This window comes from Crinia signifera, chromosome 2, assembly GCF_055691185.1.
Source record: "Crinia signifera chromosome 2, ASM5569118v1, whole genome shotgun sequence".
Taxonomy (NCBI): domain Eukaryota; kingdom Metazoa; phylum Chordata; class Amphibia; order Anura; family Myobatrachidae; genus Crinia; species Crinia signifera.
This window is the reverse complement of record NC_139218.1, coordinates 170,846,394-170,858,718: the sequence shown is the minus strand read 5'-3', so window position 1 is coordinate 170,858,718 and position 12,325 is coordinate 170,846,394.

Genomic DNA, 12,325 nt, shown 5'->3' with positions numbered 1-12,325 from the left:
GAATTTCACTCTGCTCCGATGGACATCTGTCAAAGAATTCTTTTAAATGGAGTTGTCTATTGAGACGTGCTAAATCAACTTTACTGCGGAGGCTATCATGAGGGTTTGTGGGAACAAAGCTAAGTCCTTTTGAGAGGACCTTCATCTCCACATCAGTCAAAACTCTTGATGAGAGATTTACTATCGCGTGCTTTTCTTTGTGTTCCTTTTTCCTCTGCCTCTCGCACTGGCCTCCTCTTCGGGTCTCTTCTCACTCTGGTTAATACCCCTAAAGGGAGATCTTTAGCCCTATTGGAACGTGGTGCCTCAGATTTGCTGTTTGATGTGGCGCTAGAAGTGCCTGTGTCCAAGGTAGATCTCTGTGGGCGTCTTCCATACCTTTGTCGCTGTTGTCTAGGTTTGTTCGTTGGATAGTTTGCCCAATTGTAGACACGGTTGTCTTCATAATCCTTGGAGACAGCTGTAAACTTTTTTGTTTTGAAGGCGATGAGATCATTTTTATATTTATCCACATCTGTCTTCAATTTTTCAAGCCAGTCGCAAGACTTGTCTGTCACAAGATTGTCCAAATGCTGGTTTTCAAACGCAGTGATTTTAGTATGTGTCACTGCCAGCTCCTTAGTGGACTCCTCAATGATTAATAATATTAGGTCAAACGATGCTTTATTGCCCTGGAGGGCAAGTTGGTCGACCAACCTGTGGCCAAGCATTTTCTGGCCTGTAAACACAATTTATCCAATCTCCGCTACTTAATGATAGACCAAGTGGCAGAGAGCAGACGGGGAGGAGATCGTGACAGACTCCTTTTACAAAAGGAGGTTCGGTGGATCCATCGATTAAAAACGATGGCACCTCATGGACTTAATGAATTTCTGAGCTATAATTGCTTCTTATAAAGTTCTTTATGTGCATAATATAATACCTGTTCATATATGCTTAATTTCACTATCTGACAAGTTTATTTAATATGACTGTTTCTCTTTCAATTCAGTCTGCTGGAACCTTGGCAACTTTGTATCTGTTTCACTTTGGTGTACGGAATGTATCAGATGAAACACTGAATACTTCCGGTTTTAACGTGGTGATGGGGGTGGAGGTCTTTCTATGCACTTCTATAAAGGTAAGCGTTGTTTATGTTATCACTTGTATCTGAGGACGGTTGAATAAATAACCGAAACATGTCATACCACTGAACGTTTGGTTGTCAGTGTGATTTTTTGGAGCGAGTGCCGCCGATACAACTCTGATTATATTTTCCCTACCGAGGAAGGCACCGCGCTGATCGTTTATACTTGTTACCTGGGAGTGCTGGCTATCCCCCTTTGAGCTATGTATATATATATATATATATATATATATATATATATATATATATATATATACATACACACACACATATTGGAGATCGGCACTGCAGCTGAAAATAATGATAGTCCGTGGTGTCTTCCTGGATGATGCTAATAATATCAGATAGTCCCACTGTAGCTGGTGAAGCTCCAATAAGATAGGCGGCACTCCAACGGTAAAGGTTCAAAAAAGTGCAATTTTTATTTCAATTAGCCATTGCCTCTGGTCGCTGATGAAAATAGTACACTGAGCAATATGATTGCTGAGCATATATTGCCAGCGATCATATTGCTCTGTGTGTACACAGCTTGAGTCTGCTTCTGCCTGTGCTGAGTTGCAGGCCTTTTGTACTACCCCTAATGGCTGTTAAGGGAAAACACATATAACTTAACCCTAACCCTAAAAGTAAGATGGACTAGCCTTTTATTTATTTATATATATATGACCTTGTCAAAAAATATATATATATATGTATATATATATATATATATATATATATATATGTATATATATATATATATATATATATATATATATATATACATACTGTGCATGATTCAAAAAAATATATATTTATACATTGGAAACACACACACACTACACTTACACCTCAGTGTTGAAATCCAGGGAATGAATGGTTAACTTTTCAGTGTTCAGCTTGTCCAGCTTCTGTGCACCAGCGTGCACCAGCATGTACAGGCGGGAGGATTTAGTAACCGGAGAGCACAGTGCAGGAGCAGACTGAAGAGAGCCTTCTAGAGCAGGAACACAATGGGCGGTATTCAATGAGGCTGATTCGGCAGGTTTTTATGGCGATTTTGTGCTGTAAGGCAAATTTTTGACAAAAACGGTGAATCACCCTATTCAATGACCAGATGGCGAATACATTTCAAGGTTTTTTTCGCCATGATTCGCCGAGTAGCAATCGCTATCTTTTTATGGTGAAGTGGAATGTGAACTTTTCAAATAAAGTGTTTTGTTTTTTACATTTGGTGTCAAAAAATCAGGAATTTTATTCTGAGGGGCATGCTATTTTCATTCATGTGCTGTAAGCACATGAATATATATTTTTTACACTGACCAGCCAGCAGGGGGCGCCGGAGCCGAGCCGCTCATTAGATATTCATATATTCACTGCACCCGATCGTTACATATGCATGATCGGGTGTAGTGAATATACCCGGTCCCCTGCTGGCACCCCCGGGGGGCAGCCTGTGCTGCCTGGCACCCGGGGAGCCCACTTATATGCTCTGGGGCAGGCAGGGAGACTTCCATCTCCCTGCCTGCCAACGTCCTCAGGCTCCCTGCGGCGTTCACCGCAGGAGCTCATATTCGCCGGTCAGGGGCAGCGAGCCCCTGACTCGTTGAATACCAGGGCCGGCGAGGCTCCGGAACGCGGCGACCAGTGGCGAATGTGCAGCGAATCCTAAACAGGATTCGCTGCACGTCGCCGGTATTCACATTGAATACCGCCTAATGTAGCTGGATCCGGGGTGTTGCACTGCCAGCCAGGAGATTCAGGCTGTGCACGGAAATACCTTGCGACTGTGGGCCGTATTCTAGTTCACTCTTTCTGACAAAATCCTTCTTATATCCTTCTTATATGGACAAAACCATGTGCACTGCAGGTGGGGCAGATGTTACTTGTGCAGAGAGAATTAGATTTGGTGGAGTTTTACTTCAAAGTGAGATCTATATTGCAGTGTAAAAATAAAGCAGCCAGTATTTACCCTGCACAGAAACAAAATAACTCACCCAAATCTAATTCTCTCTGCACATTTTACATCTGACCCCTGCAGTGCATATGGTTTTGTCCATCTAAAAAAGATTTTGTCAGAAAGAGTGAACTAGAATAAGGCCCTGTGTTGAACAATTGGACCCAAGCCGGAAAAATCCCATTACAAAATACTGGTGAGATTTTCTAAACTGCTATTTGAACCATCCAGACATCCACAATAGAGGATAAAATTCAGGCCAGATATCTCCCTTCATGTGCTCTAAAGGCTGCTCCTAACAAATTACAACTTGTTTCATAAATTGTTTTTTTAATCATTGTTTAATTTTAATAAATTTGATAATTATTTGCAGGCAATCCCATGTAATTGTATTGTTTAATAACTCAATAGCGCTGCTTCTTGTATGTTTTATGTTTCTAACCAAGCCTGTAACTTCCCAGGTAGGAACTGATTGGCCGGTGATAAAAACCAGACAGTTTATCACTTCACCGAGCTTAATAAATCTACCCCTCATTCTGCAACTAGCAGCTAATCACGGTCAAGTTTAGGGCAGTCAGATGTGGGGGATGCTGGAAAATGTAGTTCTGGGAGACATAATCTATTAGCAGCTGCAGAGAAAATAACTACATTCCCCAAAGTGCACTACAGGAGACAAGTCCACACACACACTCGATACTAATGTCCAGCAGTAACAGTACACTCACTGTGCCGTACTCCAGCAGCTTGTGGGACTCTTGGAGAAAAAACAGGAGAATGGGGAGAGCACCTCTATTAAGCATCTGCACTCCCACCTGCTGCTGCCGATCTGCTGAAATTCTGCGGTTCTGGAGCAGCTGACTGCCGCCCTCTCTCACTGCCACCCAGTGACTTACAGCCGCTGCTGCTTTTTCCAACTGTCCCACTGCCGCTCAGTGCATGCCACTCTAGCACAGAGCCGCAGGTGTTTGACGAGCCGCCTGTGTCTCTGCCCAGCAGAGCAGCGGCAGGACAGTGGCAGCCTGAGCCTACACAAAAATACTTTGCTTGTCCGTAAGTTTTAAGGCAGGAATTCCTAACAACAAAGGAACAGCGCTGAGGCGGTTGTCCAGTGACACCTGTGGACTCGGAGAAAAGGATTTAGGGTAAGTACAAAATCCTTGTTTTCTCCTTCATCCACTAGGTGTCACTGGAGTAACAGTGGGGACGTCCCAGAGCTCCCAACACGGGTGGGATGGCGCTGAGACCCCCGTAACACTGAGCGTCCAAACTGTGAAGCTGATGCCGCAAAAGTGTCAAATCGGTAGAACCATTGGGGGGCGTGGCCACGGCAGCGTGTGAGTGAGGGAGGTTGATCCCGGCTCTCCCCTGGCTCCCTGCACCCTCCGTCCCCCTAAAATGCATGGAAAGGTCGAATGAAACTGGCTTAAAACTGTGCCTGCAATACCGCTGTGGAAATCCTGGTTCCGGCGAGGTCGAGGCGAGCGCTATCCGTCGGGCCAAAGCTGGGCTCCAGAAACTCCAGCATACAGAGATCAGCCTGTGACTCCCGCCTGACCACCTCGCGGGAGCTCGTGACGTCAGCCGAACGCGGCGTGCAGCTGCGGCACACGAGTCTGTGCATCTCCCGGTTCCCCTGTGTCAAGCCACCGCTGCCGATCCCTGCTTGATCTTCGCCCGCCATTTCATCCCCAGCCCCCACAGCGGGAAGCTGCGCCGCAAGAGCCTGCAAGTCGTCCGTCCTGCAAATACCGGACAGTCCTACGTGTGCGGCGCGACGCTGAGTGAAGCTGCAGGGGCAGCAAGACTATCTACAAGACGGCTGCTGTCCGGAGACTCGGGTCACCCCTGCCTTAATTCCAAAGAGCCGGTGAGATCTAGCACGTGCAAGAAAAACCTCCACTTGCCTGCTCAAGCCAGTGCTTCTACACCCACTCACTGGGTCAAGGTACTTATAATACTCTTAACCTATAAAGTAGAGTGCCAGGGCCTGTTGGCCCGCAGCCCCAGAACGGGATTTTGAGACCATATGACTTCAGACCTTGCGGTCTATAATCAGAGTATCTGCTAGGTTATAGCTCCGGGTCTTGCTCACACTGGTGACTACTGCTTATTAGGTGGCATTTATATCAGACGTTGTCCCTTTCGCCTCCGGCATACAAGTGAACCCCTCAGGCCATTTAGTGGCAAGTGGAGCTATACCCGATATCTAGTAAAAATTGCGTGCAGGGAAACTCGTAGTAGCGTGGCACAAACCAAAATGGGTAAAACAGGCCAGAGTGCAACGGCTGCCCGCCTCGAGAAATATGCACGCTCACAGACCCAGACGGGGAGCAGCTCCCAGCCCAATACCCCGCAGACTACTCCATCAAAGGGTATACAGGATCCTCGCCCTGCGGAGGTTACACTGCAGCAGGTACTGGATGCTGTTAATACCTGCGAGTCACATCTGCTCGAGCAGATCAATAAAGTTCAATCGGACATTACTCTGCTTCGGAATGATGCCCAAATAATTAGAGAGAGGGTCACGGAAGTGGAGAACCGGGTCTCCTCCTTGGAGGATGTTGTGTCCCCCCTACAAGAGCAAGTCAAAGCTTTGTCAGGGCAGATGGCAGACATGAGAATTAAAATCTCAGACTTCGAGGGGAGGCTACGCCGTAATAATATAAGATTCATTGGCTTCGAGGAAAGAGTGGAGGGCAGTCTCCCAGAGAAATTCATTGAGGACTGGCTTGTTCAAGAATTTGGGAGCGAAGCATTCTCCACACAATTTGTTATTGAAAGAGCCCATCGGGTACCGGCCCGTCCTGCTCCTCCCGGGGGCCCCCCGCACACGTTAATTGTTAAAATATTAAACTTCAGAGACCGTGACTGTGTCTTGCGTTTAGCAAGAAATAAGGTGGACTTTGGGTATATGGGCAAATATGGACTTCCCAGTAGAAATTCAGCGCGAGAGAGCAAAATATAGAGATGTCAAAGCAAGGCTCAGAGAACTTGAGTTAAAATACTCTATGCTTTATCCCTCTAAACTGAGGATTGAAGTTAACGGGACGACCAAATTTTTTTTCTCTCCAGGTGATGTGGCAAGCTGGCTGGACAGGTCCTATCCTGGCAGGAAATCGCTAGCCAACTAATGGTTCCTATAGGATCAATGTTTGTGTTTGACTCAGGTACTGTACTTTGACACAATATCGAGAGCCATTCTTTGATTATTTGTTTTTGTTTCTATATATGCATGGTGGGGGGGGGAGGGTGGGTGAAATATTGTATATTTAAAATCCGGTTCTAAAGATAGGGGAGAGCTGGTTACACGCATGGTGGCCATTAACTAACTGTCCCCAGCAATCTAAGATCAGGGCACTAGAGAAGAGGGGATAGTAGGGATCCAGGTACGCCAGGGAACTTAGGTAGTACAGGGTGGGGGTGGGAGGGAGGGGTCTATGTAATGTATGTTGGTCTATGTTGTGTTATGTGTAAAGTATATTCCAAGACAGAACGCACTTGTGGAGCAGGCAGAGAGGAAAAAGGGGGGAAGTTGTACTTAAAAGAGAGACCGCTGGAGAGAATGATAAGAAAACGTGGGGATGGTTAAAGTTGTAACATGGAACGTAAGAGGCCTAAATGACAAGGTGAAAAGATCGCTAGTTTAAAATTATTGTAAATCCCTAGAGGCTGATATCATCTGCTTGCAAGAAACATATCTATGTGGGGATAAACTGTCTACCCTAAAGCGACCATGGGTGGGGTCAGTATTTCATGCACCGTACTCATCCTCCTCTAGAGGAGTTTCCATTCTGGTTAAAAAATCAGTAGTAGAGAAACGTACAGTAAGGATAGATCCAGGGGGTAGATACATCTTTATAGACTCTAGCATCAACCACGTGGGAATAAATCTTATGGCTGTATATATTCCTCCCCCATTTTCATATGAAGTGTTGAGGGCGGCAGTCAATTTTACCGCGTCTTTTCCTGCAAACCACATGATTTGCTTGGGAGACTATAATAAGATTATGTCCCCTGATCTCGATAGATGGAGTGGGCCTGGTAGAGTTGCGAGTAAAGGGAGAAATAGATTTGCAGAGTTTATCGATGGTGTGGGGTGGAAAGAGCCATGGAGAATGAGACACCCAGAGACCCGTCAATACTCCTGTTACTCAGCAACTTACAAGGCCTTCTCCAGGATAGATCTGATTTTTGTTTCTGAAACCCTAACAAATAAGATCACCTGCATTGATTACAAGGCTCGTGGGATATCAGACCATTCCCCATTAATCATGCACTTGGATCTGGCAGAGCCGGCGGGGTTCAGGTACTGGAAGCTCCAGCCATACTGGCTCTCCCAGCTCAATCAGGCAGAAATTGAGGGCGAAATAATATCATTCTTCGAGTCCAATGAAGGCTCGTCATCAAACGCCTATGTATGGGATGCCTTCAAGGCCTATTGGAGGGGCGTGCTCATTAAGAGGATCTCACGCCTCAAGGGGGCGCACCGTGAGAGAGTGCGCGTTCTCGAGGCGCAGACCCTAGCATTAGAGAGGGCTTACCAGGTTAGCAAACTCGAACCAGACAGGGTGGTATGGTACAGGAAATAAATTATCGTAGATTGCTTGTTCAATCCCACCACTGGTATGCCGGGTCAGATAAAGTGGGCAAGTTTTTGGCCCTTCTCTTAAAATTGGACAGACCATCTAACGTTATAGCGAATATTAGAACAGAACAAGGCGAAATCTTGACCTCTACCCCCGATATAGTAGATGAGTTTGTCGCCCATGTTAGCAAAGTATACCAAACTGCCCAGAGCTCAAGCAAAGAGGAACTGAGGGAATTTTTTGCAGAATTGGACCTCTCTTTACTGGATATAGATGCCCAGAGCTTATTAGACACTCCAATTACTTCTGTAGAAGTGGAAAACGTTATTAAATCACTACCCCTAGGCAAAGCTCCCGGTCTAGATGGCCTGCCTGGAGAGGCATATCAAAAATTTGACAAGATCCTGGTCCCCCGTATTGTTGCAGAATGACCTGCCCTCCTCTATGGTCGAATCGTCCATAGTGTTTATCCCCAAGAAAGGCAAGGACCCTTCTAGCGTCGACTCATACAGACCAATCTCGCTAATTCCTACCGATGCAAAAATAATAGCTAAGGTATTGGCTAACAAATTAAGCACCGTGATACAGGATATTGTACATCCCGACAAATCAGGTTTTATGCGCGGGAAATCTACAGTGGTCAATGTAAGAAGGGTCTTTTCCTATATACAACACATGAAAGTGAGAGGCCTGAAGGCGGCGGTAGCCTCATTCGACGCGAACAAGGCGTTCGATTCCGTCGAGTGGGGCTACCTCTGGCATACTCTTAGAGCATTCGGGTTTGGACCAGGATTCGTCAGATGGTTGAGACTGCTTTACAAAAATCCCAGGGCAAGAGTATCCATCAACGGGTATACTTTGCAGTCGTTTCCTCTATTCAGAGGCACCCGACAGGGTTGTCCTCTGTCCCCGCTGATATTTGCGGTGGCGTTTGAACCCCTAGCTTGTCTCTTGAGATCTAAGCTTCACCAGTATGACCCGGGGAGGGACACGAGATATAACCTGATATCTCTCTATGCTGACGACCTGCTGGTCGGGTTGGCGGACCCAAATGCAGATCTCTCCATAGTCATGAACTCACTGAGTCAATTCGGATCAGTGTCGGGGCTCACGGTCAACTGGAGCCAGTCGCACCTTATGGCGTTAGGCGACGAAAACGGGTGCTATAGAGGGCTCGATGTACCACTGTTAAAAGTAGCAGGCTTTAAATATTTAGGGGTAAGGGTCTCAAGGGTAACAGAAGACTTTCTGAAAGATAATATTACTATGGCAATTCAGGAAGTAAGGATCAAATTTAGGTGCTGGGCCAAGCTCCCCCTAACGGTACAGGGGCGGGTAAACCTGATTAAAATGGTAGTTCTCCCTAAAATCCTGTATCTTCTTCAACATTCCCCAATCTACATCAAGGATGAGCACTTTAGAAATCTGGATAGTATTATTTCTTCGTTCATATGGGGTAGCAGGCGCCCTAGGGTCAAATTAGCGAACCTTTGGAGAAACCGTGACAACGGCGGTATGGCCCTCCCGAATTTTAAGCGGTATTACTTTGCGGCCCAACTACTACATCTCAGGTCCTGGGTTAAGCCGGAAGAGCAGTCTCTGGAACTAACCAGGCTGATCAGGTGCATAGACTCTAGCAATACGCCCCTACAAATACTGTTGTCCAGCTCAAGTGTTAGAAACTACCCTCCCATTGTATCCCAGGCTGTTAGAATCTGGAGAGCGGTTTGCAACATAGAAAAGTATCAGGGGGTGGATCCGGATTAATCTTTTCTCCTACTCCCAACAGCCAGGGAGATAACCAGACATCAAGGTGGGAGACTATGGCCCCAATACGGAATAGGCTCATTGGGCCAACTATTCCACGTGAAAACATTCAAATCCTTTACTCAACTCCAGGTTGAATTTGCATTGCCCCAATCAATGTTTTACAGATACCTACAGCTCAGAAGTGCCATAAATAACTATGGTAGTGGGAGGGACGGGTGGTTAACGGAGACCCCGATTAAGGTACAGTTAAGTAAAATCACACCCCGAAAAGGGGTCTCGAAATTATATAAGTACCTATCCGCTATCATCCCCGATGACGGGCTCAGTCAGTTAAGGCAGAAATGGGCTGTAGATATCCCTAAAATAAAAGAAAGTAACTGGCAGCTAGCACTTGCACTCCCAAAGAAGGCAACAAACTCTACCCGAGTCCAACAAGTCCAATTTAACATACTACATCGGACCTATATGACCCCCGTCAAACTAAAAAAGATAAGAGACTCGGGCACAGACGACTGCCCAAAGTGTGGGGAGGATGGAGCCACTTTTTGGCACCTTATCAGAGCCTGCAACCCTGTAAACCATTTCTGGGGTAGGATAAGCCAGGTGATCATGGACACAGGAGTAATAAGGGAGGCACCGACAGATATTAGTCTTATAATGGGGATTTGTCAAAGGGAGAATATGTCTAGAGAGTCGCGTCTGTTATTAACATACCTTGTGGCCTTGGCCAAGGTGGTCATAGCGCGACACTGGATGGTTCAAGAGGGCCCGACCCTGTCTGAATGGATAAATCTTGTACACACCACATATGAACATGAGAATTTTTTTTATGCATCAAATGGTTGTAGCACTATATTTTATTCAATATGGGATCCTTGGTACCAATCTCCACTTTATCAATTTAAAGGATAGACTACGAAGTGGGTCTGTGTACACTTTTTTTTTTTTTGTCCTCACGCATGAGTTAAGTATGTATTTAATTGAGATTTACTTTGTACGCACATAATCCTTATTTATCCACTCGAATTGGTTCACAAATAGTCGGCCAAAGAACGAATAAAGGTCACCTAGAACGATATATCTTCACTGATTAACGAACATAGTAATTTGCACTTATAGGTCTATCTAGTAGGACAACTAGATCACTAAGGGCCTTATTTTGGTTCATTCTTTCTGACAAAATCCTTCTTAGATGGACAAAACCATGTGCACTGCAGGGGGGGCAGATGTAACATGTGCAGAGAGAATTAGATTTGGGTGAGTAATTTTGTTTCTGTGCAGGGAAAATACTGACTGCTTTATTTTTACACTGCAATATAGATCTCACTTTGAAGTAAAACCCCACCCAAATCTAATTCTCTCTGCACATGTTACATCTGCCCCACCTGCAATGCACATGGTTTTGCCCATCTAAGAAGGATTTTGTCAGAAAGAATGAACCAAAATAAGGCCCTAAATTTGGGCCCTATTCAGAGCCCACTCTTTTAAACAAGAGTGTATTTCTCCTTTTGTTTTTCTTTCTTTTTTCTCATCATTAGTCAATTCATCTTCTCTATGTGGTAGCTAACCAAATATGTTAGTATGTTTGTGGGCTATACTACGCTATGAGCGAAGTAGAAATATATATGCAAGATTATATAAATCGGATTAATGAACAGGCAAGGACTATTATCCCTAGACCTAGCCTCCAAAGCGCAACGTTATTTAGACTGCTACATGGTGCCCAATATATCCCCCTATGGCTCCCTGAAATCTCAGGAGGTCTCCTTTCCCTACAGGCCCGATAGACCAACTTTATGGTCTCCCCCAATAAGGTCAGCAGAAATAGTACAGTTAATAGGCTGGGCATATATATGAAATGTTGCAGTGGAAATATGCATTACTTGTCTCCATATTGTATATTGTCTTGGAAATGCGTGTCTCTTCTTAACTTCTGTTTTCTCATTCTTCTTTCTTCTTCTTTTCTCTGTTTTTATAAGTGCGTTGACGTGGGTAGACATAATTGTCAATTCATGTGAAATGACTTTGTGCATTACTGCCTGTGAAGCAAAATCTAATGTACTGTATTTATGTTTGTTCTGTGTCTTCTTTTTAATGTTTAAAAAACTAAATAAAGACTCAATTTAAAAAAAAAAAATCGGTAGAACCAAGCAAAAGTCTGAAGACCAGACCAGGTGGCAGCCCTACAGAGCTGCTGAATGGAAAGCCCTCTGGCAGCCGCCCAAGAGGGGCCCACCGAGCGCGTAGAATGCGCTGTAATGGAGGCAGGAGAGCGTTGAGCACTTGCCACATAGGCCTCTCGAATAATCAGGTGGATCCATCGAGGCAAAGTCTGTTTTGAGGCTGGCCAGCCCAGCCTGACCGGATCATACGTAAAAAAAAGAGCATCCGACTTCCTCAGCGATGCTGTTCTAGACACATAGATCTTCAGAGCCCTGACCACGTCAAGAGTACTGTCCTCAGGAGAGACGTCTTGGAAGGCCGGTACCACAATCGGCTGATTTATGTGGAAGGCCGATACCACCTTTGGCAAAAAAGAGACACTTGTGCGAAGTTCTGCCCTGTCAGCGTGGAAGACCAAAAACGGAGGCTTGCATGACAGAGCACCCAGATCCGAGACTCGCCTGGCCGATGCCAGGGGGAGCACTGTCTTCCATGTAAGGTATTTTAGGTCCACCTCTTCTAGTGGTTCAAACACCGCAGACTGCAAGATACCTAGAACAAGATCCAAGTCCCAAGGAGCCGTTGGTGGACGAAAAGGAGGTTGCAGCCGCAACACTCCCTGAAAAAAAGTATGTACCTCAGGTAAAAGCGCCAATTTCTTTTGAAAAAAGATCGACAACGCCGATACCTGTACCTTCAAGGTAGACAGACACAATCCTGCAGCTAAGCCGGCCTGCAGAAAAA